Source organism: Ovis aries, chromosome 1, assembly GCF_016772045.2.
Source record: "Ovis aries strain OAR_USU_Benz2616 breed Rambouillet chromosome 1, ARS-UI_Ramb_v3.0, whole genome shotgun sequence".
Lineage (NCBI taxonomy): Eukaryota > Metazoa > Chordata > Mammalia > Artiodactyla > Bovidae > Ovis > Ovis aries.
The window spans coordinates 216,163,438-216,188,970 of NC_056054.1; the positions used below are offsets into that span (position 1 = coordinate 216,163,438).

General features: G+C 41.0%; 1 protein-coding gene and 1 long non-coding RNA gene across 3 annotated transcripts in view; one reads left to right on the top strand and one right to left on the bottom strand.

Annotated features, from left to right (window-relative positions):
• FNDC3B (fibronectin type III domain containing 3B) overlaps positions 1–6,655 on the bottom strand; it is a 355,159-nt gene extending 348,504 nt beyond the window's left edge. Inside the window, exon 1 of one of the 2 annotated variants that reach the window (XM_015092550.4) lies at positions 6,512–6,655. The gene's annotated coding sequence lies outside the window, so the exon portion shown is untranslated. Of the gene's footprint in view, positions 1–5,604; positions 5,710–6,511 lie in introns of those variants that run through there. The other variant, XM_015092551.4, reaches the window with a different exon arrangement.
• An 11,661-nt stretch (positions 6,656–18,316) lies between these two features.
• On the top strand, positions 18,317–24,743 carry LOC121816932 (uncharacterized). Its single transcript, XR_006056649.2, has 2 exons — positions 18,317–18,428; positions 23,826–24,743. It is a non-coding gene; the product is annotated as an uncharacterized LOC121816932 (long non-coding RNA).
• Positions 24,744–25,533: the final 790 nt, after the last annotated feature.

The window sequence follows — 25,533 nt, forward strand, 5'->3', positions numbered from 1 at the left end:
CCACCCTTATGGCAGAAAGTGAAGAGGAACTAAAGAGCCTCTTGATGAAAGTGAAAGAGGAGAGTGAAAAAGCTGGCTTAAAACTCAACATTCAGAAAACGAAGATCATGGCATCCAGTCCCATCACTTCATGGAAAATAGATGGAAAAACAATGGAAACAGTAGAAAACTTTATTTCTTTGGGCTCCAAAATCACTGCAGATGGTGACTGCAGCCATGAAATTAAAAGACGCTTGCTCCTTGGAAGAAACGCTATAACCAACCTAGACAGCATATTCAAAAGCAGAGACATTACTTTGCCAACAAAGGTCCGTCTAGTCAAAGCTATGGTTTTTCCAGTAGTCACCTATGGATGTGAGAGTTGGACTATAAAGAAAGCTGAGTGCTGAAGAATTGATGCTTTTGAACTGTGGTGTTGGAGGAGACTCTTGAGAGTCCCTTGGACTGCAAGGAGATCCAACCAGTCCACTGTAAAGGAAATCATTCCTGAATACTCATTGGAAGGACTGATGCTGAAGCTAAAACTCCAATACTTTGGCCACCTGATGCGAAGAACTGACTCACTGGAAAAGACCCTGATGCTGGGAAAGACTGAAGGCGGGAGAAGGGGATGACAGAGGATGAGATAGTTGGATGGCATCACCAACTCGGTGGACATGAGTTTGAGTAAGCTCCAGGAGTTAGTGATGGACAGGGAAGCCAGGCATGCTGCAGTCCATGGGGTCTCAAAGAGTCAGACACAACTGAGTGACTGAACTGAACTGAATATCTTACCACAAAAACTCTCACTGAATGTATTAACTCCACTTCATTAAAGTGAAGAAAAGGCATTGTGATTTCCAAAGTGAAAACACAGTAGGTTGCAAATATTTCCCTAGACAGAAAATGATTTTTCCCCCCATTCTCAGCTATAACTGGGCTTCCCTGGTGGCTCAAATGATAAAGAATCTGCCTGCAATGCAAGAGACCCAGATCCCTGAGTTGGGAAGGATCCCCTGGAGAAGAGAACGGCAACCCACTCCAGTATTCTCCATCCTATTCCCCAAATTTCACCCCACCCAGACCTGTTCTGGGACTTCCCAGGTGGCGCTAGTGGTAAAGAATCTGCCTGCATTGCAGGATTCCATCCCTGTGTAGAGAAGATCCCCTGGAGGAGGAAATGGCAACCCACTCCAGTATTCTTGTCTGGAGAATCCCGTGGACGAAGGAGCCTGGTGGGCTACAGTCCATGGGGCCACAGAGCCAGAAGAGACTGAGCATACCCTCGGCTCACAGCTGTAATTACTGAAAGCTCAAATAACAGGCTTACTGAGATACCACACTCATGCAAAGAGTGGACGCATTGGAAAAGACCCTGATGCTGGGAGGGATTGGGGGCAGGAGGAGAAGGGGATGACCGAGGATGAGATGGCTGGATGGCATCACTGACTCGATGGACGTGAGTCTGAGTGAACTCCGGAAGTTGGTGATGGACAGGGAGGCCTGGCGCGCTGCAGTTCATGGGGTCGCAGAGAGTCGAACACGACTGAGCGACTGAACTGAAGATACCATACAGGGACTGAACCCCATGCCTCTATCATTCAATTTTGGAAATTCCTCTAGGAGACTGTCGTTCTTCCCCTCTACCTCAAGAATGACTCTGAATCAAGCTGACTGTCTTGTCCACTTTAGCAGTGCTAACCAGCTACGGACCACATGTAAGGAAATACAACTTTTGAGAGGTCACAAATCAACTACGGCATTAAGAATATAGAGAAAATAAAACTGCAATCTAAAGATTGAAATTTTATTCATTCATTCATCACAAAGAAAAAAATGAAACATTTTTCAAAGTGTCCAAACACGAGGTCTCTGAAAACATGCAAACTAATTCCCTAAGAACAGCTCAGTTTTTAAACTTTGCAATGTAATAAACTATGGAGTTTGTGCAAGGCTTGCTAAACACTTTTCAATACACTGACTCATATTAACCCCTTGTGACAACCACTTGAAAAATGGTACAGGTACGATGTTTTCTCCTTATACTAAAATGAAGAAACAGACTAAGAGAGTTTTAGAAATATATCAAGGACACACAGCTAAGAAGTAAATTAAGTCCCTGACAGATTATTCTGATTTCAAACTGATACTCAGATGTGGCCCTCACTAGGGGATATAAGATTTGGGAGGCCCATGAGATCTCTAATCTTTGCCTATCATTTCAATATCTTTTAAATAATGTCTCATTTGTATTAAGCACCTTGATGTCCAAAATATGGAACTATGCATCCTGAGTTAAATCATGTTTCCAGTATTTGTCACGCTCACAAGAACACTATAATCCTATTTATAACATGGTTGTTATGTTGGTTCTTTGACAATAACTATGATCCCAATAGTCAGGAAAGAGTATAGAAAGATTTTTCAGCTATCTGAATGGTCTAATTAACTGATGCCTCACCTTTAGTTGAATTTACAATTTTCAGAGCTGGAGGCCACGCAATTCACACAACACTAAAATAATATAGAACAATTTAAAGCTGACTTACTAGTGTCTTTCAGAATTACATTAATACTCTAGGGTCAGGATTATGAACTGCAATTATCCCTGAGCAGTACAATAACTATGAAAGATAGAGCAGCTTCAGATATATTTATAACGAATCTGGAAGTTACTGTTTTTAAAATTCTAATAAAAGATTATTTTGTCATCTGTCTTTTCTTGAAAGCAGTAGGCAAAAAAAAAAAGGAAAGAAAAAGGTACTGGGTTACTGGATATTTATGGATGAAATCCAGATAAATAAATGCTTATTTTAACATGAGTTGGAATTTTCACTATTTCATATATTAATAAAATAAGAAAGTTGTTGAAATTCCTTCTACCAAATAAATTCTAAAATGCAAACGATTTAAATTAAATCCACTTATCGGAAAACTATTTGACCATATGCCACCAAGAGAATCTTTCTTTGGTAGCAAAGCAATGATTTTAATTCTTCAGGTTAATCGTGCAGCTAGATGAGGAAAAGTGAATGCTGATTTGATTATATTATTTACCTGAATGAACACATTTGAAAAAAAAAATCACCCAATGAACAGGTAAATGGATATTGGGGGTAGTTTTTTTCAACTTATTAGTGATTTTTTCATACCATTCCCTACTTATACTCCTTTATTATACTGAAAATAAGCAATAATTCCTATAAGCAGTTATTTCAATCAAACAGAAAATGTCATTTAAAGTTTTTGTCTATCAGTTTTTACTATGACAGGCAAGTATTTTTAAAACAATTATTTGCTTGTTTTTGAGCTACAGGTAATCTGGTATTTGAATTCCACTTAAGAACTAAATCTACGCATCTTCTGGTGGTATGGAAGAAAGAAAACTGAACTAGGCAATCTTAAAAGGAATGGGATCCAGTTAAACATAAATAGATTTGAGAGAAAGTTCTACTTTACAGTACCCAAAATCGGGGTATCTAACCACTAGCCACAAGTAGCAGTTTAAAATAATTAAAAAGAAATACAATTTAAAATGTAATTCTTTTACCAAACAGGCCACATTTTAAATGGTACAACTGTTACACGTGCCTGGTGACTGCCATACTGGACAGCAGAGATATAAAACCATTTCCATCACCAAAGAAAATTCTATGTGATCTTGTGCAAGTTACTAAATTTCTATGAACCTCAATGCCTTGTCTATAAAATGTCCTTAACATCACCTAAATTGAAAGACTATTAGAATTTTAATGAGATACTGTTAAAAAAAAAACCCACCACTATATGCAGTATTTAGTACACATTAGATATCCAAAAGAGTAAATATTAATCTAGTATTGCATTTTAATCTAAGATCACAAACACGGAACAAGTCATTCCCCCTCACTGGGCCTCGTTTTCCTAAAACTGAAAAGTTGGGAGGGTCTTCAGGTTTTCAGTTCTAAGGACACTATCAAATGTTGCCACTTTAAATGAAATGTTAGGCAAAACTCCTACTGAGTAAACTACTACCTAGGCTCCTAGAGCCAGCTTCCTAACTAATCCCAACCATTCCTCCAGAAACCCCAGAAGACTGGCTCTCCAATATAGCCCATGGTCTGACGTGAGCTATTTATAAAGTCTGTCTTAAAAGGTTACTGGAATATCTTTCTGAAATTGTACATACTGTAATTAGAAGCTACAACCTCCTATTCCATGATGATATCTTACAGTTTTAAGATCTCTTTTAAAATGAACACTATCTTTATGTAGAATTCTTTCCTCTTAGGAGCATATAAACCAAAACACTTTAAAAGCGCATACGAGTTTAAGTACCATTTTTTAGTGACTTTTTATTTCTACCAAGTATGCCTCATTCTTGGCCAGCTTGTGCGTGACCCTCTCGTGTCTAAACAAAGTGAGAATTTCCATATGGTGGAGGGAGGCGAGTGACCTTACAGGTGAGGTCCCTTTGCAGGACCAGAAAGCAAGCCCAAAGACTTTACCGTCATTAACAGCTGCTCCCCGGGAGCCAGGAAATTTACAAAACGCCGGTTCCACAGAGGCCGCTTCCAACCGGGGGAAACCACTGGCCCCCATACAAGGCACAAAACCAGGGCTACAGGCTGCTCTTGGCGTGGCTGTATGGGCTCTTCCCCCGGGCGTAGTCCCGGCCCCGAGTCACAGCTCTAACTTGAGAGTAAAGAGCAGCTCAGGCAGTAGAAATCAGAACAGAGCATTTTTGCCAGAGGCCAGAAGCCTCAAAAAAAAAAAAAAAAAAAAAGTGTTATTCCAGAGCAGATTCCTTTTCTTCCGGGTCTGTCTGCTCCCTCTGACTCTTTGCCCACAACCACCGTGCCTCCCCTTTCCCAATGCCCCACCTCTCTCCACATTAAAAAAAAAAAGAAGAAAAGAAAAAAAAAAGTGGCATATTCCCTCTTCCTTAGCTTTCCCTACGAGAGCCTGGAAACTGGAGGAAATTCAAATCAAATTAACTGCACATCAAAAAATAAACAGACAAGCAATCAAGGGGGGTGCCCACCCAACAAAAGACCTCGCCCGTTCCAAAATATGATTAAGCCTGGGTGGAAGAGGGGGAGGGAGACAAGAAACCAACAAGGATGGAGAGATCAACGTATGAATCTGCGGCCCCGGCGTCGGCCCACTGCGGCCAAATTCCAAATCTTGTTTCAAGAACGTGCTGGACTGATGAGAAAAAAATTAAAAGTTTTAACTTTTAAGGCAGTCCGCAAACGGTACTGTCCAGATAAAATGCCATCGCTTCCCTTAGTCAAAGATAGAAGGGTGGGAGTTGAGATTCGAAAAGCTCCAGCTCCAACCGCGCACTCCTGGAAGCCTCCCCGCCAACGGCGCCGCCGGGCGGCCCTGCCCCGTCTCCGGGGACATCAGGCCCGGGTGCTCGGGCTCCTATGGGGCGCGGGGACCGGACCTTTGGGAAAGTTCGCGGGCACAGCCCGAGGCCCCACTTTCCACCCGGAGTGACAAGCCCTTCCCACGCCGGCCGGCCCCCGCCCAGCCGCGGGCACCAGACGGTCCGCGCGGCCCCTCCCGGCCGCCTCGGGGCGCGGATTCCGCCGGCCCGCCCCACCCCGGCCCGGGAGCCCCTCGGGGTGACCGACTGACCGGAGCTACGCTGGCCCACACACCGGGTCGCCCGCTCCTTCCCGCCGAGCCCCACTCCCCCGCCCGAGCTTCCAGCCGCCAGGCTCGCGGAGTCCAGCCGCTGCCGCCGGTTACCGCCCCCAGCCCGGGGGGAGCCCGGGGGGCAGGACGGGGAGGGAGGACGTGGCGCGCACTGAGGTGGCCAGCGCCGAGGCGGGGAGTGTCCCTGAGAGGCCTGGCCTGGGCGGGGGGGGCCGGCTCGGGCTTGGGACCCTCCCCGCGAGCATCCCCGGGTCGGAGGTCCCGGCCCGCCCCCGCCTGGCGCGGAGAGGCGGCCCGACTTCAGCCCCACTTCGCACACCCGCCCTCCTCCCTCCACCATATGGAAATCTACGGCCTCAGAAAGTGACACGTCGAAGATTCCTCGGCCTCTCCGCCCGCCCTCCCCCTCCTGGGCAGCGTTCCTGCCGCGGAGATTCCGGGAGGGGGAGCGGATTCCTCGGACAAAATCTGCTGGGAAGGCTGGGGAGGACGAGGGGGGAGGGAGAGCCCGGGAACCACTGCCCAGATTTTTTTTTTTTTTTTTTTTCCATCAAGAAAGAATCTACCCGTTTTTTTCCCTCCTCCAAACCTTGGCCAGCTGTGTGGATGAGCGGGGGCCCGGAGCCCAGTAAGACGCGGCCGCAAAGCGGAGGCCGGCACCCCCCACACCGGGCCCCCTGTTCCCGGGGTGCCCAGATCAGCGCAGGGCGCCCCAGCACTCTGGCGGCAAGTTTTCCTCGGGAAGCCCGGCGCTCCCGAAGCGCTGCGGGACAGGCACGCACTTTGGCGGACTCTGCGTCCGGACGGGGCTTTCCAGCGCGCCGAGAGTGGCGGCAGAGACTTGGGATCCCGGTCCCCTCCAGACTCCCGCTCCTGCATCCCTTACCTTCCCTGGGGCTGAAACGCGGGGCTCCGGGCGCGCCACACACCGGGTCTCCCACGCCTCCCCAGCCGACAGCCCCGAGAATCCCTGCCGCCCCTTCGCTGCTCCCGCCGCCGCCGCCGTCTCCACCGCCGATCTCCTCCTCCTCCGGCCGCCGCCGCCGCTCAAATAACTACCAGGAGGGTTAGATGGGGGATTCCGCCATGTCAATGATGTCGGGACCACATGGGGATTTGGGGCCCGCCCACTGCCGTAATCTGCGGAGTATAACCGCCTCCACAGGCTCGGATTCGCAGGAACTGTGGGATCCTCTGTTCCCGCCTAGTCCTGCATAACTATCCAGAAACTCCTCAGTTCAGCCAGACTTTAAAGTAGTCTGAGGCTTAAGGGAACTAGCAACTCCTGAAAGGCGAGGAGTTCATGGTCTGCCAAGATCGCCAACACCGGTATAAATGCAGGGGTTGCTATGTAATTATCAGAGTTAAGAGTATGACATTTTTTTATTTGCACATATATGGACTGTGAAGAAATTTGAGCGCCGAAGAATTGATGCTTTTGAACTGTGGTGTTGGAGAAGACTCTTGAGAGTCCTTTGGACTGCAAGGAGATCCAGCCAGTCCATTCTAAAGATCAGTCCTGGGTGTTCTTTGGAAGGAATGATGCTAAAGCTGAAATTCCAATACTTTGGCCACCTCATACGAAGAGTTGACTCATTGGAAAAGACTCTGAGGCTGGGAGGGACTAGGGGCAGGAGGAGAAGGGGACGACAGAGGATGAGATGGCTGGATGGCATCACCGACTCGATGGACGTGAGTTTGAGTGAACTCCGGGGAGGCCTGGCGTGCTGCGATTCATGGGGTCGCAAAGAGTCGGACACGACTGAGCGACTGAACTGAACTTTTTTAAAATCCCCACAACCTTATGAGCTGTTCTGTCACCTCCTTTCTCTATTTCCCTCAGCACTTTGTTCATACCATTCACGTAGCTTTAAGAGATTATATTAATACCAAAGTTACAATGTCTGTTTCCCCCTTTCGGTGCCCAATATGTGCTCCTAAGAGCAGAGACTGTTCCTTACTCCTGTCTGTATTTCTGTATTAAACACAGTATAATGCAAAAGGCACAGTAGGACTCATTAAGTAACTGCTATGTTTATACTAATTAAGCCAAATGTAATGTATCCTGTTGTATAGACTCAAAATGGTAAACTGACTGCATCCTGTGTCACCCCTCAAATTATCCAGGCAGACAAGTAAGTAGAAGTTATCCCAAAGAGGCCACTAGCCCTTTTAGCTTCCCAGGTATTCTAAATAATTACCTTTAGCCTCAGTTATGAGGCTACATTGTTATATAGACTGACTTATTGAAAAGACCCTGATGCTGGGAAAGATTGAGGGCAGGAGGAGGAGACGACAGAGGATGAGATGGTTGGATGGCATCACCGACTCAATGGACATGGGTTTGGGTGGACTCTGAGAGCTGATGGACAAGGAGGCCTGGCGTGCTGCGGTTCATGGGGTGGAAAAGGGTCGAACTCAACTGAGCGACTGATCTGAACTGATTAGGCTACAAAGCAGGACTAGGTAGCAACCAGATGCAACATACTACTTTCATTGATCTAAAAAATACATAAAAACCAATTTTTAGATAAAGTTATTGTATATAGTACTGTATTAAAGCCTGAAGAATGTAAAAGAATACTAAGAAATAGCTCCTTTTCTCATGAAATTTGCAGTTCTTTTTTGCAGATGAGAGGAGTAATGATGAATCCATGCATTGGGGCCCTCGGCCCTGACTGACTTCTTTTCCCAAATGCTCCCAAAGGGTCTCTTGAAGCCATCTTTCTAGAACAAGTTTCCAATCCTAAGTCGTAGTCCTGTATTGGAAGGGAAAAAAGAAAAAGCAGAGATTCCCCAGCTCCTGCCTCAGCTTCTCTGGCTTGCCCCTGAGCCATGGCCTCCAGCCCAGACGAACTCGCCTGACGTCCAAGCACCTCTGTCCCTCTACACAGGCTTTCACTCTGTCTGGAGCATACTTCTTCCTTTCCCCTATCTGAAGAGCATTTCCTCATCTTTGATCACTCCCTCCCTCCCTTCCTGTAGTCTCACAGCTGTTTTCCCCACAATCTCATAATCCTGTTCAGTTCTTCTCACATTGCTCCGAAATTATTGTATATCTCTTCCACTTGACTGGTCTTGTTCATTTTTGTATCCCCACCATTAACCTAGCATGGAGCTTTGAATACAATACCCCTCTTATAAATGTTTGTTGAATAAATTAATTTTAAAGGATATGGAAGAATCTGAATGACTAGATAAATGGCCAAACTTCAGAGGGTGGAAGTTTGAATCTGACTGTAGAAAGACAGGCTTAGCCAAGGAGGTAAAAGCAAGCAAGAGAAATTCAGAAAACAGAATCATTTCTCCTATTTTCTACCACTAGATTGAATGTGTTCTAATTAAGAAGAAGAATCAATGCCACAAAATGCCTTAAAATTTTAAATGCATTTTCATATATATAATCTCAGTGTTTCATTTGTCTTCTTATCCTAACGCCTAACATTAGTTTTGGCACAGAATAGAAACCCAGTCAGTGTTTGCAAAATGAGAGGAAGTATGGTGTAGGGGGAAAAGCATGGAAATTATAATTAGACAAAAGCCAGTGACGTTAGTCAAGCTTTTAAAGCTCTCTATGCCTGGGTCAGTTATTTATTAACTAGTGATATTGCCTTCCTGCTAAGGGTATAAGGAATAAAAACCTCTAGCACCTGATACTCAATATATAAATATTGCTTCCTCCTCTTGAATGAATGAATGAAGATGCCTTTACTATCAGGAAATTTTTGAGAGGGCTCCCAACTACATGTTGAAGGATTTAAATTTAGTACAATGAGAAATCACTATAGGATTATAAAGGCATGAAGTGACTGAAGGAGGTTTCAAAGTTGATTATTCTGGCAGTAGGATGTAGAATAAGGTTCATGTCATAGAGGTATGCCCTGAACCTATGTGGGAGATATAAAGTCTTAGCTCAGAGAGGTAGTTCTGCAAATGGGAAGGAAGATCTCAACTTAAGGCAGTGAGTACTACTGTCTGGTGTTGACAACCCAAGTCATCTGCCACCCTAGGTCCTAAGTTATAGAACTACACTCATAACTTTGCTCCAAAAGCAACTTAGGACTTGCTCTAGTACAAAAATTAATATCCAAATGAGATGCCTAGAAGTTAAGGCCTATATATAACAAAATATACAGACTTAAAAACGCTTCCATCACCCATTGTAATGTGGGTTGAGTTGTATTTTAAAATTTAAAGAAAAAATTCAAAGTCAAACTTCCTGATCTTAGATAACTTACTTTATAACAAAAGAAATGCAACTTTAATACATTTGAAACTAGCATTGAAAAGGTCTCAAGCTGTTAGACCTGTAATACTTGTCAGCCTAAGATTTCTAAATTCACTACCTGATCACGTTAGCTAGTAATACCTAATATCTAGAAGACCCACCCAGGTTCTCAGTCTTCATATCCTACCTCTGCCTGCAGCTAGGGTTGCTAGATTCTCATAGGCAAGCTCAGTCTTGTCTCTTATCTTGAAACACACTCTTGACCTTAGAGGGTACTAACTCTTTGCATCTACCTTTTGCGCTAATATTCTGAGCCAGATCTGATGCCAGCTGCAATATGAATATTGATGAAGAGCCAATTAATCCAGTTTTAAAGACTTAGGAATTCAATGGAGTATGAACTAGACTAAAGGATACCTGGCTCAGTCAATAATAAAATCTAAGAGCAAAGTTGCAACTTTACATTTCTCCAAAACAGTTTTACCAGTCAGCCTATAGTCTCACCTTTCTTACTATTGTTCATTGCAAGACAAGGGAAAATTGTAGCCCTGTGTGTGAGTGTGTGTGTGTGTTTGTGTGTGTGTATTTGAAGTAATTTCAAACAAGAAGATCTCATCCACAGTTATCAGAACTATTCAGGTAAAAGTTGAATAGCTGTCAGGGCTCATAAAATCACAGAGTTGATGGTGAACTAAAGGTTTTTGGCCTGCTTGCTCCCAAAGCAGAATCTTTGCTCCATATCAATGACAGCTTAGCACCCAACCTCAGACTGGGCACCACCAGGAAAAGGAAAAAATGCTTCTTGCCAGGAAAGCCTTTTATCAACAACTCTAGACCTAAACTAAGTCTTCAAAAACATGCCTCCTTAAAATTTGCCCACACTGATCCTTTTTCTGCCCTCTGGAGGCAGGTAAAGTAACAACAGTCACCTTCCACATGACTTCCCTGTCAATAAATTGACTATACCTGTCACACCTGTTCTCTTTTCCTGGATAAACTTGCTGAACTCCATCTCATCCACATAGCTTCCAGATCTCTCTCCATCCTTTTCTTCCACCACCTCTAGTTACCTACTTGTTCAACAGCTCTGAAACCTGGATATTCAGATTCTATCTGTAGTATTTCAAGTATGATCAGCACACAGTCACAAAGTGGTACCCCTTCTGGCTTTAATTTAGACAAAATGCTTGTATCATTACAGTTTAATATTGTGTTCATTTTCTTAGCAGATTTTTTGTTCTGTTAACTCGTTCTTTCTTCTTCCATAAAAAGTTGTCAACCTGGGCATTTATCAGGAATACAACTGACTTTAATTGATTTGAATTAATGTTAAATTGTTGAATATTTAAGTTTATCAAATTTCATTTTTAAGTTTCATTATTATGTTCCAGCCTATCAGTACTTCCTGGACATTGAGTCTATCATCAAAAAACCTTTCCCAGCTTTCCCACATTAAATAAGTATGACAAGCATGATTTTTATGTTCCCATTCAAGTCACTAAAAAAAGCACAAAACAAGGCCAAGAACTACTAGTAATTTTTCTCAGACTGAAAAAACTAAAAAGCTATAAATCTGTCCATCACACTGACTTACTCTGAACTCTACACGACAGGGGAGCCAATTGGGTCTGACTTCCTTCATAGTCATTGTTATCACTGTTGCTCACACTCACACCTGATTTATTCCTATGATCACTGTTTCTTCCTAAGATGTCAAGACTTCAGTATGGCACACGGGTCTCTTCACACCAGGTGTGCTGAATATTATCTTTCGCAAATTCAAAATTTGGCCTGGATAGAAAAACATGTAGATATATTTGTCCTTCACGGAGAAATGAAGCAAAGAAATCTCTTTAGCTCAGGCTGCGTGCCTCAGATACAAACCACTGTAGTCAAGGAAAGATCCTGAGATTTGACCAGAAAGCAATGAGGTGGAAAGAGTAAACGTATTGCAGAGCCTGCTGGGCCCATTCTGTTTGTGAAGAGCTGGATATCATATTTGAAATTGTTTCTTGTCTTTTGTGTATTTACTGTAATATTTCTTTTATTAATAGTTATAAGAAGCATATTTATTGGTATTTCACATATAAGCTGTGTGCCTCAGAACTCAGTGTAACTCAGGGGGTAAATCACATATGGTATTCATTGATACCCTTTGTCTGACTCTGATAGCCACGATTACTGCAGGACGTCTCACTACCCTCATACTCTTCTTGGTTCTTTCTGGAAGTTTCCTGTGAGTTTACGAGCACAGTTTTTTCAGCTTTCTTCAATAACTTATTAACCCTGCCAGAGCAGCTAATATGGCATATCCCACGGTATTGAGCTTTCTGTTGTGGGTGAAACCCGAAGAGCCCACCCAGCTTACCCCATGAGGCCAGCACCGCCCTGGGACAGGGCTTCCCTGGTGGCTCAGATGATAAAAGAATCTCCCTGTAATGCAGGAGACCCAGTTCGACCCCTGGGTTGGGAAGATCCCCTGGAGTACAAAATGGTAACCGTCTCCAGTATTCTTGACTAGAGAAGTCCATAGACAGAACAGCCTGATGGGCTGTGTCCATGGGGTCACAGAGTCAGAACATGACTGAGTAGCTAACACTTCACTTCACCCTGGGATAGACTCAATTCTCTTTCTCTCTCTGGACAATGTATATAATTAACACACAACATTGTCTAAGTTTAAGATGTACAGCATAATTATTGGATTTACAAACATCATGTAGTGATTATCAACACAAGTTTAGTGACCATCTGTTATCTCATATATAGAAGTACAGAAATAAAAAATGAAATTTTTCGTGTGTTGAGAGTTCTTAGGATTTAGTCTCAACAACTTTCATATACAACATTTCATATACATATACATTTCATATATTTATCATGTTGTACATTACATCTCTAGTATTTATCTCACAACTGCAAATTTGTACCTTTTGACTGCCTTCATCCAATTCTCCTTCCTGCCTCTGGTAACCATGAGTCTGATCTCGTTTTCTATGAGTTAGCTTGTTTGTTTTTAAAATATAATTGACCTGAAATATAGATGACCTATAGTTCTCATTAAACAACATAGTAATTCAACATTTCTATACATTTCAAAGTGATCACTAAGCTAAGTCTAGTTATAATATGTCACTAAAAAAGATATTACATAGTTATTGACTATATTCCCCACACTGTACATTTCATACCTGTGATTCATTCATTTTGCGACTGGAAGTTTATAAATCTTAATCTCGCTCACCTATTTCTTTGCTCCCCCTGCACCTCTTTCCTCTGACAAACACTTATTTGTTCTCTGTATCTATAACTGTTTATATTTTGTTATGATTGTTTATTTGGGGATATTTTTTAAGATTTCACATATTAATGAAATCATACAGCATATATCTTTCACTGTCTGATTTATTTCACTTAGGATAATACCCCCAAGTTCCATCCTTGTCAAAAATGGCAGAATTTCATTCCTTCTCATGACAATAATATTCCATTATATATATTAAAATATTGTTGTGAACGATGCTACAAAGAATATGTGAGTACAAATATCTCTTTAAGATTCTAATTTCATTTTTTTTCAGGATATATACCCCAAAGTGGGATTGCTGGATCATATGGGAGTTCTATTTTTAATATTTTGAGGAACCGCCATACCGTGTTCCATAGTGGCAGTGCCAATTTACATTCCCACCAATGGTGTTGAAAATTCCCTTTTCTCCACATACTCACCAACACCTGTTTTCTGTTGCTTTCTGATAATAGCCATTCTAACAGATGTGAGAGGGTAATAGCTCATTATAGTTTTGATTGGCATTAATTCTTTTTTTAATATTCATCAGGGAAACCATATAACCCTGGGTTTTTTGTGGTGGTTGTTCTTGGGAGATTTTGATGATTGATTCAATTTCTTTATTCTTTATTGGTCTGTTCAGATTTTCTAATTCTTCATGATTCAGTCTTAGTTAAGTGTATGTTTCTAGGAATTTATTCATTTCTTCTATGTTATCCAATTTGTTAGTATATAAATGTTCATAGTAGTTATTCCTGCACTATCAGTGGTAATGTCTCCTTCTTCATTTCTGATTTTATTCATTTGAGTCTTCTCTCTTATCTTTTAGTTGTCAGTTTAGCTAAGGATTTGTTGATTTTATTATTTTCAAATGACCAATTCAGTTTTATTGATCTTTTCTATTGCTTTTCTTGTCTCTAATTCACTTATTGAATTAACCAAAAAATTTCCTTTGGTTTTTAAGTAAAAATAAAAGACACTTGTTTACTTTTTACCAAGAACTTTATGGAACAACATATTCACCATTTTGTTCCACCACCTTCTGCCATTTTTCAGACAACTTCATAATTCCATCTTCCCAGAACTTTTTATCTTTTTTGAGCAAAGAACTGTTCCAGGTGCCTTCTATACAGTTTTCCAGAGAATTGAATTTTTTTCCATTAAGAGAATTTTGTAAAGACCTAAATAAACGAACATCCAAAGCTACAATGTCTGGTGAATACAGCAGGTAAACCAGAACTTCCCAGTCAGGCTGTAGCACTTTTTGCTTGATCATCAAAGAAACATGCGGTCTTGTGTTATTCTGATGGAAGATTATGCATTTCTGTTGACTAATTCCAGAAACCTTAGTTTGATTTAATTGGGAGCAGTACATGAAATTAATTATCTGGTTTTCTGGAAGGAATAGAGGCCTCCCTTCCAATCCCATCACATACACAGCATCACCTTCTTCGGATGAAGACTGGTCTTTGGTGTGGTTGGTGGTGGTTCATTTTGCTTGCTCCACAATCTCTTCCATTTCACATTATTGTTAGGTATCCGCTTTTCATCACCTGTCACAATTTGTTTTAAATACAGAATGTTTTTTGTTATGTTTCAGTAGAGAATTGCAAGCGGAAATACGATCAAGAAGGTTTTTTTTCTGCTTAACTTATGTAGAACCCAAATATCAAAGTGAGTAATATGCCAATCTGGTGCAGATGACTTTCAACACTTGATTTGGATATTTTGAGTATCTCAGCTGTCTCCCATGTGGTATAACATCAATTGTTCTCAATTAATCTATCAATGTAATCCCTACCAACTTCAACGGATCTACCCAACTGTGAAACATCATCAAACAAGAAATCTCAGCATGAAACTTCACAAACCACTTTTGACATGTTCGATCAGTCACAGCACCTTCTCCATACACTGCACAAATCTTTTTTTGTGTTTCAGTTGGATTTTTACCTTTCTTGGAATAATAAACTATAACATGCTGAAAATGTTGCTATTTTTTCTTCCATCTTCAATACTAAAATGGCTACACATTTATTTAACTTACATGCAGAGTACATCAAACGAAATGCCAGGCTGGATAAATCACAAGCTGGAATCAAGACTGTCGGGAGAAATATCAACAACTTCAGATATGCAGACAATATCACTCTAATGGCAGAATATGAAGAAAAACTAAAATGCCTTTTGATGAAGGTGAAAGAGGAGAGTGGAAAAGCTGGCTTAAAACTCAAGATTCAAAAAACTAAGATCATGGCACCCGGTTCCATCACTTCATGGCAAATAGATGGGGAAACAATGGAAACAATGAGAGACTTTATTTTCTTGGGCTCCAAAACCACTGTAGATGGTGGCTGCAGCCATGAAATTAAAAGAATTCCTTGGAGGAAAAGCTATGACAAACCTAAACAGTGTATTAGAAAGCAGAGACTTCACTTTGCCAAAAAAGTATATATAGTCAAAGCTATGGTTTTTCCAGTAGTCGTGTATGGATGTGAGATTTGGACCATAAAGAAGGCTGAGCACTGAAGAATTGATGTTGCTGAACTGTGGTGTTGGAGAAGACTCTTTAGAGTCACTTGGCAGGCAAGGAGATCCCACCAGTCAATCGTAAAGGAAATCAGTCCTGAATATTCATTGGAAGGACTGATGCTGAAGCTGAAGCTCCAATACTTTGGCCACCTGATGCAAAGAGCTGACTCACTGGAAAAAGACACTGATGCTGGGAAAGATTGAAGGCAGGAGGAGAAGGGGATGACAAAGGACAAGATAACTGGATGACATCACTGACTTAATGGACTTGAGTTTGACCAAGCTCCATGAGATGGTGAAGGTCAGGGAAGCCTGGTGTGTTGCAGTCCATGGGATCGCAAAGAGTCAGACATGACTGAATGACTGAACAAAAAACCTGACATATCTATAGAAGAAGATGACATCTTAAGTCACTTTAGCTCTAACTTTCTGTGATTCTATGAATGAATTAATTAATATTTTTGGTAAACAAAACATATTTCTACTTTGTCCATAAAGATATCACTATATTTGTATCTAGACTGCTAGTTTAGTAATCATATCAATAAGATTAACCTGATATACCTTATTTGAATGAGCTTATGTGGCTCCTAGTGATTCATTCTCCATTCCTCTCACTGCCCAACTGCAAATTATTCAATAGGCTAGAGCTGTAGTGGGGATTGTTACATTAGACTGGGAGATATCTCTAAATTTCATCATATTATAAAAAGGAGGAAGGTTTTTCAAAAGAAATGTTATCATATACATTTTATCAGAAGTATATATGGCATATACAAGGTCAGCTCTATGAGGAGATAGCCATGTATTCCACTGTTACAAATTAAGGGGAGTTAATTTGATCTCTTCATTTGTAACATATGAATCAGACCACGTTGAGTTATTAGTCATAAGATCATAAATGAAAGTCTAAATGAAAGATAGGTCAAAATAACATTATTGTTGGAACATTACAGTCAATATGATTTTAAAAAGTATGAATGAATTATATTGATATCTATAATGCAAAAGAGGCTGATCTTTAATGAACACATTGATGTTCTGTCTATAACAGAGAGATTTTCAAGATGGTAGAAATCAAGAGCATAGAGGGGATTTCAACAGTGTAAAGTGTCTTTGTATGCACCTCAAATTATTCCATCTACTTAGCTTTTGACTCCTCCCTATATGGCAGTAATTGCAATGAGCACTTTCCACTCTTTTTTTTCTTAGCATTAAAATTCACAAAGAGGTAAATGGTGTGTGTGGTGGCCATGAAGAATAACCCTCTCCGATCTCCTGCTCTAGGGAGCACAGTGGACTGATAACTCTAGCTGCCTTGACCCTGGATCTGCCACCGCATTCTGTGAGGCCGCATTTTCTCCAGGCTGCTCACAGTGAGTGACTGAACACGTGGTATGAAGGCATGAAATCAGAGGTATGAAGATTCCTTCAGGGAATGGGGTTTTATAATGAGTGGCTTTGTGGCTTCCCTGGTGGCTCAGACGGTAAAGCATCTGCCTACAGTGTGGGAGACCTGGGTTAGATCCCTGGGTTGGGAAGATCCCCTGGAGAAGGAAATGGGAACCCACTCCAGTACTCTTGCCTGGAAAATCCCATGGACAGAGGATCCTGGTAGGCTACAGTACATGGGGTTGCAGAGTCGGACACGACTGAGTAACTTCACTTTCTTTTGGGTTTCCCAGGTGGCACTACTGGTAAAGAACTCACCTGCCAATGCAAGAGACGTAAGAGATGCAGGTTTGATCCCTGGGTTGGGAAGATCCCCTGAAGGAGGCTACGGCAACCCCCTCCAGTATTCTTTCCTGGAGAATCCCCATGGACAGAGGAGCCTGGTGGACTACAGTCCATAGGGTTGCACAGAGTCAAACACAACTGAAGCAACTCAGCATGTCTGCAATGGTTCAAAGACTCCTCTTTGGGCTGGCCAAAACTTTGTTAGAACTGAGATATAGTCTTGAATCTCTTCTTACCCAGTCCTGCTGAATCTTTTCTCCTCTCCTTTCACAGTTATCAGACCTGCATTGCAGTCTGAGGCTTTCCTTACCTACACCTACTTTTTCTCCCTTTATTTTTCACAGGAGTTTCCCCCAGTAAATCTCAAGCATGTCTAATACTGTGTTCACCTCTGCCTCTTAGGGGATGTTATTTAACATAATATGGAAAATTAAGAACGTCATCAGCTACTATCACTGAAATTTTTGGAAATAAATTAACTGCCCTCCTAGATATTTTGATTTTACTGTAAGAAAAAAAGAATTAAGCTCATTGAATACATTATTTTGAAGAGGATAGCAACTGTATTTCATTTCTTACTAATGCCAGTGTTGGATATTTTCCTCCAAATCTACTCTCTCCCTTCCTCTGTGTTTCCAAAGGACAGCCTCATTCACTGGGCTCACATCAACAGGCTTTCTTGCTCTCTAGCTTCTGGCTGGGTTTCACCATAAGAAACGCATGTGAATATGGGAGAATGGGAAGATTGTGTGGTTGTGTTTTTATTTTCCAGGCTCCCTCCATGTCAAGCCACAGGCTGGCATTAGTATGCTCTTCTACCAAAGGCAACAGCTCCTATCAAGATGCTGAAGGTGGTGACAGAGTCTCAAATACTTCATCACACCCTGCTGCTTCCTAACTTGCCCACATGTTGCGGTTAGTCCCTTTGTTAAACTCTCTTCTGTTTCCTGCTTGTTTTCTGCTAGCACTCAAGGTGATATTTAACAACTCCCTGGTCCTTTTGGGGGTATAAAGCAGGTAATGACTATTTTTACAAGTCCTTTTCTCTATTTATTTACTAGATTACATTTTCTGTTTGGTATGCTATCTCATCTTTGCTTGCTGGGTTTATATCTATTCTTAGGAAGTAGAATGCCAATGGTGATACCGTGTTGAAAACATAGTTTATTTTTACTGTTGTTGAGATGTAGATGTAAAATGATGTGGATTATAATCGTAACATTATACATTTTAGTCACATTCAACCTTTTTCCACATAAAATCTATATAGATATTTTTATTTATCATTTATGAACTTTTCTCTGTTATATTTAAATAGAAAGGATTTTTAAGTCTTTATGATATATGCTACATTATTTGCAAAAGTAATAAAAAGAAAAATAAGACTTTATAATTAAATCACTATCTAACATTCATTTAGGCCTATATACTTCCCCATGAAAATTGCTTTAGTTGCATTTAACAAGTTTTGTCATGGAGCAATTTCATAGGAATTTAGATCTAATTATTTTCCAATGTCTATGATTATTTCTTAATTAATATACAAATTATTCAGAAATATATTTTGAAACTTCCAAATACAAGGATATTTTATCTATTAAATGATCTTCAATTTTTTGTGAGCTAGTATTTAATATATTTCTTTTTATTAGTGCAAATATAAGACAATATATATGTCTAAGTACATGGTTCCAAATATGTATTAGACCAAAGGCATTTGAAATGGTTTTGAAACTTCTATATCCTTAATTATGTTCTTCTGTTATATCTATCAGTTATTGAAAGAGATACCTTAATATCTACATTTAATAACTAAAGAATAAATCCACTTTACTCTTTATTATTATACAATAAACTATTTTGTCCATCTAGTATTTCTCAGTGTTTGTGGCAGATTTTCACCATTAGCTTTGTGCACTGACTTTCTGGAAGTGAAAACCTCTGCAACTAATATGTTTGTATTATTCCTGTTTCACTAATGAGGAAACAGGGGCATGGAAAATTTAAAGCATTTGCCTCACGTCATACACGTAGCAAGTGGCATTTCCAGGAGTTAAACCTAGTGGCCTTTAGCCAAGTGCTCTATTGACATTATTTATCATCATCACAGTATTTATAAATGACTCTGCCTAGTATCTAATAATAATACAATTTAGTAGTACTAAAGTATCCAAGTCTGTGGTAGAGGAAATGAGAGTGAGTGCTGACTTTATTTTTTAGCTAGTTTCCCTCCTGGCAGCAAAATGCCTCCAGCAGTTCTAGACCACATAGCTCCACATTGCATTGCCCAGGAGAAGATGGAATCTTTTCCAGGAGGCCCAAAGAGAGAACAAGGAGGTGTCTCTTTCCAAAAATCCCTAGTAAATGCACCCTAGCACCGACTTGGTTCTGATTAGGTAACGTGTCAATTCTTAAGTCAGTCACAGTACCCTGGGCAAAGGGATAGTGTGATTTTTTTAAATTAATTTGGACACATCTTTAGAACTCAGAGTGGAGTCAGTCTCACCAAAAACAGGGGAGCAGGCTTCTCAAAGGGAATATCATGAAATATTCCCAGAAACAGAGGAATAGATGTTTCGCGGCAATGGACATTAGGTAAGCAGAAAGGATGGGAGGGTGTTCCAGCAATAGATAAGCAGAGGGAAAGTGTGAAGTGAGCATGATAGATAGAATGTTGAGAAAGGACTGCAGTAAATGTATTATTGTTATAACACAGGAAAATTTTCCACGTAGAGAGCCAAGCTACCAATCCTTTCTGATTTTTCTTCTCCTCTGAAGAGAACATATTTTGCTCTTAGAACAAAGAATGTGCTTCATAGCCACAGTCTCTGGGATCACAATCATTCTCTCATCCTTAATTTACTGCAATCAGACTTTCCTCTCAGCCCTCCATGGAAATGTTTTCTGATTCCCAATCAAGGCCTCCCAGGAATCGAGAGAGGTCAGAGTACCAGAGTTTTAAACAAGGGGGAGCAAGAGCAATAGATCACCCCCTAAAAACATTCTCTGTAAGTGGCATCCTTGGATGAAAGTTCTTGGTAGAAGCAGTGTGAAAGAGAAGCTAGTGGGTTTATTATGCTCACAGCAGTGCCCAGGTAATGAGCCAAATGGCAAATAGGAAAGTAGGAAGGGGTTTTCAATTTAACCATTTTAATACAATGGTTTCCTCACCCATCAGTGGTGCAGCTTTAGTCCTTAGATCAGGCTTGTCTTCAGATATGTACCATCTGATGGTAGAACCTAGCTAACTGTGGGAGTGTTTCCTTTCTTTCTTTTTAAAAAATATTTATTTGGCTGCACTGGATCTTAGTTGTGGCATCTGGGATCTAGTTCACTGACCAGGGATTGAACCCAGGTCCTCTGCATTGGAAGCTTGGATTCTTAACCACTGAACCAGCAGGGAAGTCCTGTGGGAGCATTTTCATAAGGATCTCGGTATATTAAAAGTTCAGTTCAGTTCAGTTCAGTTGCTCAGTCGTGTCCGACTCTTTGTGACCCCATGAATCACAGCACACCAGGCCTCCCTGTCCATCACCAACTCCCAGAGTTCACCCAGACTCGCATCCATTGAGTCAGTGATGCCATCCAGCCATCTCATCCTCTGTCGTCCCCTTCTCCTCCTGCCCCCAATCCCTCCCAGCATCAGAGTCTTTTCCAATGAGTCAACTCTTTGCGTGAGGTGGCCAAAGTACTGGAGTTTCAGCTTTAGCATCATTCCTTCCAAAAGAACACCCAGGGCTGATCTCCTTCAGAATGGACTGGTTGGATCTCCTTGCAGTCCAAGGGACTCTCAAGAGTCTTCTCCAACACCACAGTTCAAACGCATCAGTTCTTCGGTGCTCAGCCTTCTTCACAGTCTAACTCTCACATCCATACATGACTACTGGAAAAACCATAGCCTTGACTAGATGGACCTTACGGATAACAAAATAGTTCACAAAAATTGGGGGTTATTTTATCTAGTTACACTTAACAAATTAATGCTTTTCATACTCAGAAATACGCCCATGCCACATGGATATGTGTCACCAGACTATAAGGTGGGAATATGTCAGGATTATTCAAGGACTAGCAAGAAGATCACTATATTTACAGGGTAGCAAGCAAGGGGTAGGTTTCAAGGGCCAGTACTTCCCTAGTGGCTCAGATGGAAAAGACTGCCTGCAATGCAGGAAACCCAGGCTCGATCCCTGGGTCAGGAAGATCCCCTGGAAAAGGGAATGGCAACCCACTCCAGTATTCTTGCCTGGAAAATTCCATGGACAGAGGAGCCTGGTGGGCTATAGTCTGTGGGGTCACAGAGTCCAACACGACTGAGCAACGAACACTTTGACTTTTCAAGCAAGGGGTAGACGAGTAGAAGATAAGTTTGGGAGGAGGATATGGGAGCCCAGAGGGTGGAGGGTCCCGGAGGCACTGCTTGAGTGAAATGCGGAGCTTTTGGTGGATTTGGAACAGAGCACAAGAGTAGCATGAACTGACTTGGGTTTCAGTCAGTCTAGCTTCTGTCGAGGACACACTATTGGAAGCAAGAATAGAGGCAAGGAGAATAGACAGGAGACTTGCTCTGGGTATGAGATATGGACAAATGTGGGAGACAGGAAGATTCTGTTTGTATTTTGAAGGCAGAGCAAATAGGATTTGTTGATAGATTAGATATGGGGGGAGGGTGTAAAAGAAAGGGTGATGAGATGATTCCAAGGTGTTTGGCCCAAGTAACTGGAAGAATGGTGTTACCATCAGCCAAGACAGGGAACAGGATCCAGGAGACAACCAGAGTTCAGTCTAGGGCATGTTGAGTGTGAGATGCCTGTTATATTTCTGGATTTAACTGATTGTCTAATCTGAGGGAAGCCCCTTAACTTCTCTAGGCTTCATCTGCAAAATGAGACATTTGGGCCAGAAAAACTTCAAAGTCCCTCCAACATTTATTTGATTCTAAATTTCACTTAGCTAAGTTGATTTTGTGCTGTATTTTAGAGTAAATTTTAGTTTTGCAATTTGAAACAGGGAGGTCAGAGTAAGCCTCGTTGGAAAAATCACTTTTAGACAAAGGAAATATAGAAGCTAACCATGAAAGAGTGTTCCATGCTGAGAAAAGCACCTGTGCATGGGTCCTGAGGTAAGAGTGAGAGTGAACCCGTTCATAAAATGGTTCAATTTGAGAAATACGGGTTAAATACAAGGCACACACTGGACCAATAAAACCCACAGAGAGCAGAAAGTCTATAATGAGGGGAAAAAGAGACATTAAAAAGTCTTAAAGGATTCAAAAGCTAGTGGAACATCAAACAGCTTTTAGAAAAACAGCAATTTGATGATTCAAGCATAAATGAATCAGAAACATAAGAATTACTTTTCCCCTTAAATTGCTCTGAATAAAAATTTAGACATAAAAGTCCTGGCAAATATGGTTTAGATGGTTTTGTAACCCTTTCCTCCTCTTTGGAAAACTCAACATTTTAAAATTTCAAATCAAGTTTTTGTAAACAATCTTGAATTGAGCAATAATGAAACAATTTTATGTTTGAAGAAGTAATGTCAAGCACATCAAAGAACAGGATAACTACTAAAAAATCATACAAATCATGAAATAATGGAGTTTCCAATTATATTACAATTCTTTTTAATACAGTTAGGAGCTTTAAAATTTAATAAAAGCAAGGACGATTTCACCATGAAGTAGACAAAATCTTTTTGCTTTTGGTATTGTCCAGAATGTAGGCTAAGAACTTTTTTTTTTTTTCTGTTCCCCAATCAATATCTGTTGATATTTAATGTAAACCTGACAAAATTAGGAGAGATACTTTCTTAATTTAGATGGAATGTGAAACCCTTCCTCGCCTTCCTGGGGCTGGAATAATTGAAATGTAAGTGGGAAAGAACAGAGAAGAGAATGTGTCAGATGAGGAGTGCAGTCATGGCCTGTGTGGTATGCGCAGGTGGAATATAGTTATCATCCAGGAAGGGAGATTCCAAGTCTCAGACCCTGGCCCTATGGATAGTAATAACAGAAAAACCTTACAGGGCACTTACTATGTGGCAGGGCATGCCTTTTACACACATGTAATAGTATCTTTCATTTTGATAAGTATATAGCAACCAGTCACAGGATTTTTAATTTAAAAATGTATTCCACTGCCTTCTAGCTTCTAGTGTTGCAAAGGAAAATTTCGCTGCCAGCCTGTTTCCCTTCCCTTCCCCCACCCTGACCCCCCTTTACAGATAACTTATTCATTCTGTCTGGAAGCTTATAAGATTTTCCTCTATATACTTAGGCAAATAGTAACAGAAAATACTTAAAGACTGCTTACTATGCACCAGTAAATATTCAAAGCATCTCACATATATTAATACATTTTATCATTGCAGTAACACTTTGAAAGCATTTCTGTGGCTATCCTTATTTTACAGGTGAGAAAACAGAGACGTTGAACAAGCTATCCAAGTTAAATAACCTGCACGGATTTGAGCCAAGAGAGCTGATAAATAGAAGAGAACACAGAAGATAAAACCACTGTAAATGCTGTTCTAAAGGCACTGTGCTTCATAGAGTGCAGGAAATTTGAAAGAGAAATCTTATCAAAGATGACGGAGCTGCTGAGATTGTTAGTACCCTGGTGTGTGCCACAGGGGAAAGTGATTGAAGGAAATTCTCTGAGCCTAGCACCTGCAGGCTGCCCTGGGTTAGATCACATCTCTTCTATTTTAAAACATACTTAAGAGGGAACAAAATCTTGACCATGGCTTACGTGGCCTTGCGTGATTTGGGCCCCTGTACACTTTTTCACTATAAACACTTATATTTTTGTTTGCTTTGTTTTGGTTACCCAGCCCTTGGAATACTCTCCTTAGCTTGGGGAATTCATGACCATTCCAGATCTTGCCTCTCTGTTGAAGGCGTACAGCTTTTCCAGCTCCTCTTTTTATCAAGGTCAGAAACTACATCAAATGTGAATGACTGAAGAACTGGCAATGTTTAACCTGTGGGAGAGGGGACTTTGGTGGGGGTGGGTGGGTGAGTGAAGGAAACCATTGATGGAGACCTCTCCAAATATTTGGAGAGCCGGCAAATGAAAGAATGCTGTGACTCAAGAGCAGAAATCAGGAGTGGAGGAGGAGAAGTCAGGGGAGAAAAAGTGAGATAGCCAAGCGGTGGGAAAACAGCTCCAAACATATTCTCCAAAACGATTACTTCTATAAAAATTTTTTTTATTAACTTTCTTGAGGATATAGTTTCCATATAATACTATCTTCAGTGTACATTTTTAAGAATTTGACAAACGAATTTCACCCATGTAACTAATAAAGATACCACACATTTCTATCACCCCACAAAGTTCATTTTTGCTGCATTCAAATCACCCACTCCTGCCCCCTCCCCTAGCTTACCACTGATCTGATACTGGTTACTAAATCTAGAATTTCATATAATGTAATCATACATTTAATGTCTGGCTTCTTTTACTGGGCACAGTGTTTCTGAGATTCATTACTGTTGTAGCATGTATTTGTTCATTTCTATTAATCTCTCTTTATAGTAGTAGTAGTACGTGAGTCTGAGTGAACTCCAGGAGTTGGTGATGGACAGGGAGGCCTGGTGTGCTGCGATTCATGGGGTCGAAAATAGTCGGACATGACTGAGCGACTGAACTGAACTGAACTGATAGTAGTAGTCTATTGAGGAGCTATACCAAATTCGTTCATCCATTCATTTGTTGATGGACATTTGGCTTGTTTTCAAATGTTTGTTATCTTGAAGCTGCCATAACCATTCATGTACAAATGTTTGTGTGGACAACTATTTTCATTTCTCTTGGGTAAATAATGAGTGAAATTGCTAGGTTACATGGTTAGTGCATATTTAACTTTTCAAGAAATTGCCAAGCTTCTTGCTAAAATATTTTACATTCCTCCCAACAATGCATTAGATTTCCAGTTGCTCCATACCCTTGCTGACATTTAGTGTTTTAAGTCTTTAAATTGGAGCCCTCTCATTGGCCTTTGGTGTCTATCATCACAGCTTGAATTTGCACTTCCTGAATGACTAATGATTTTGGATGCTGAGCATTTTTTCATGTGTTTATTTGTTGTTCCCATAGCTTCTTTGGTGAAATGTCAG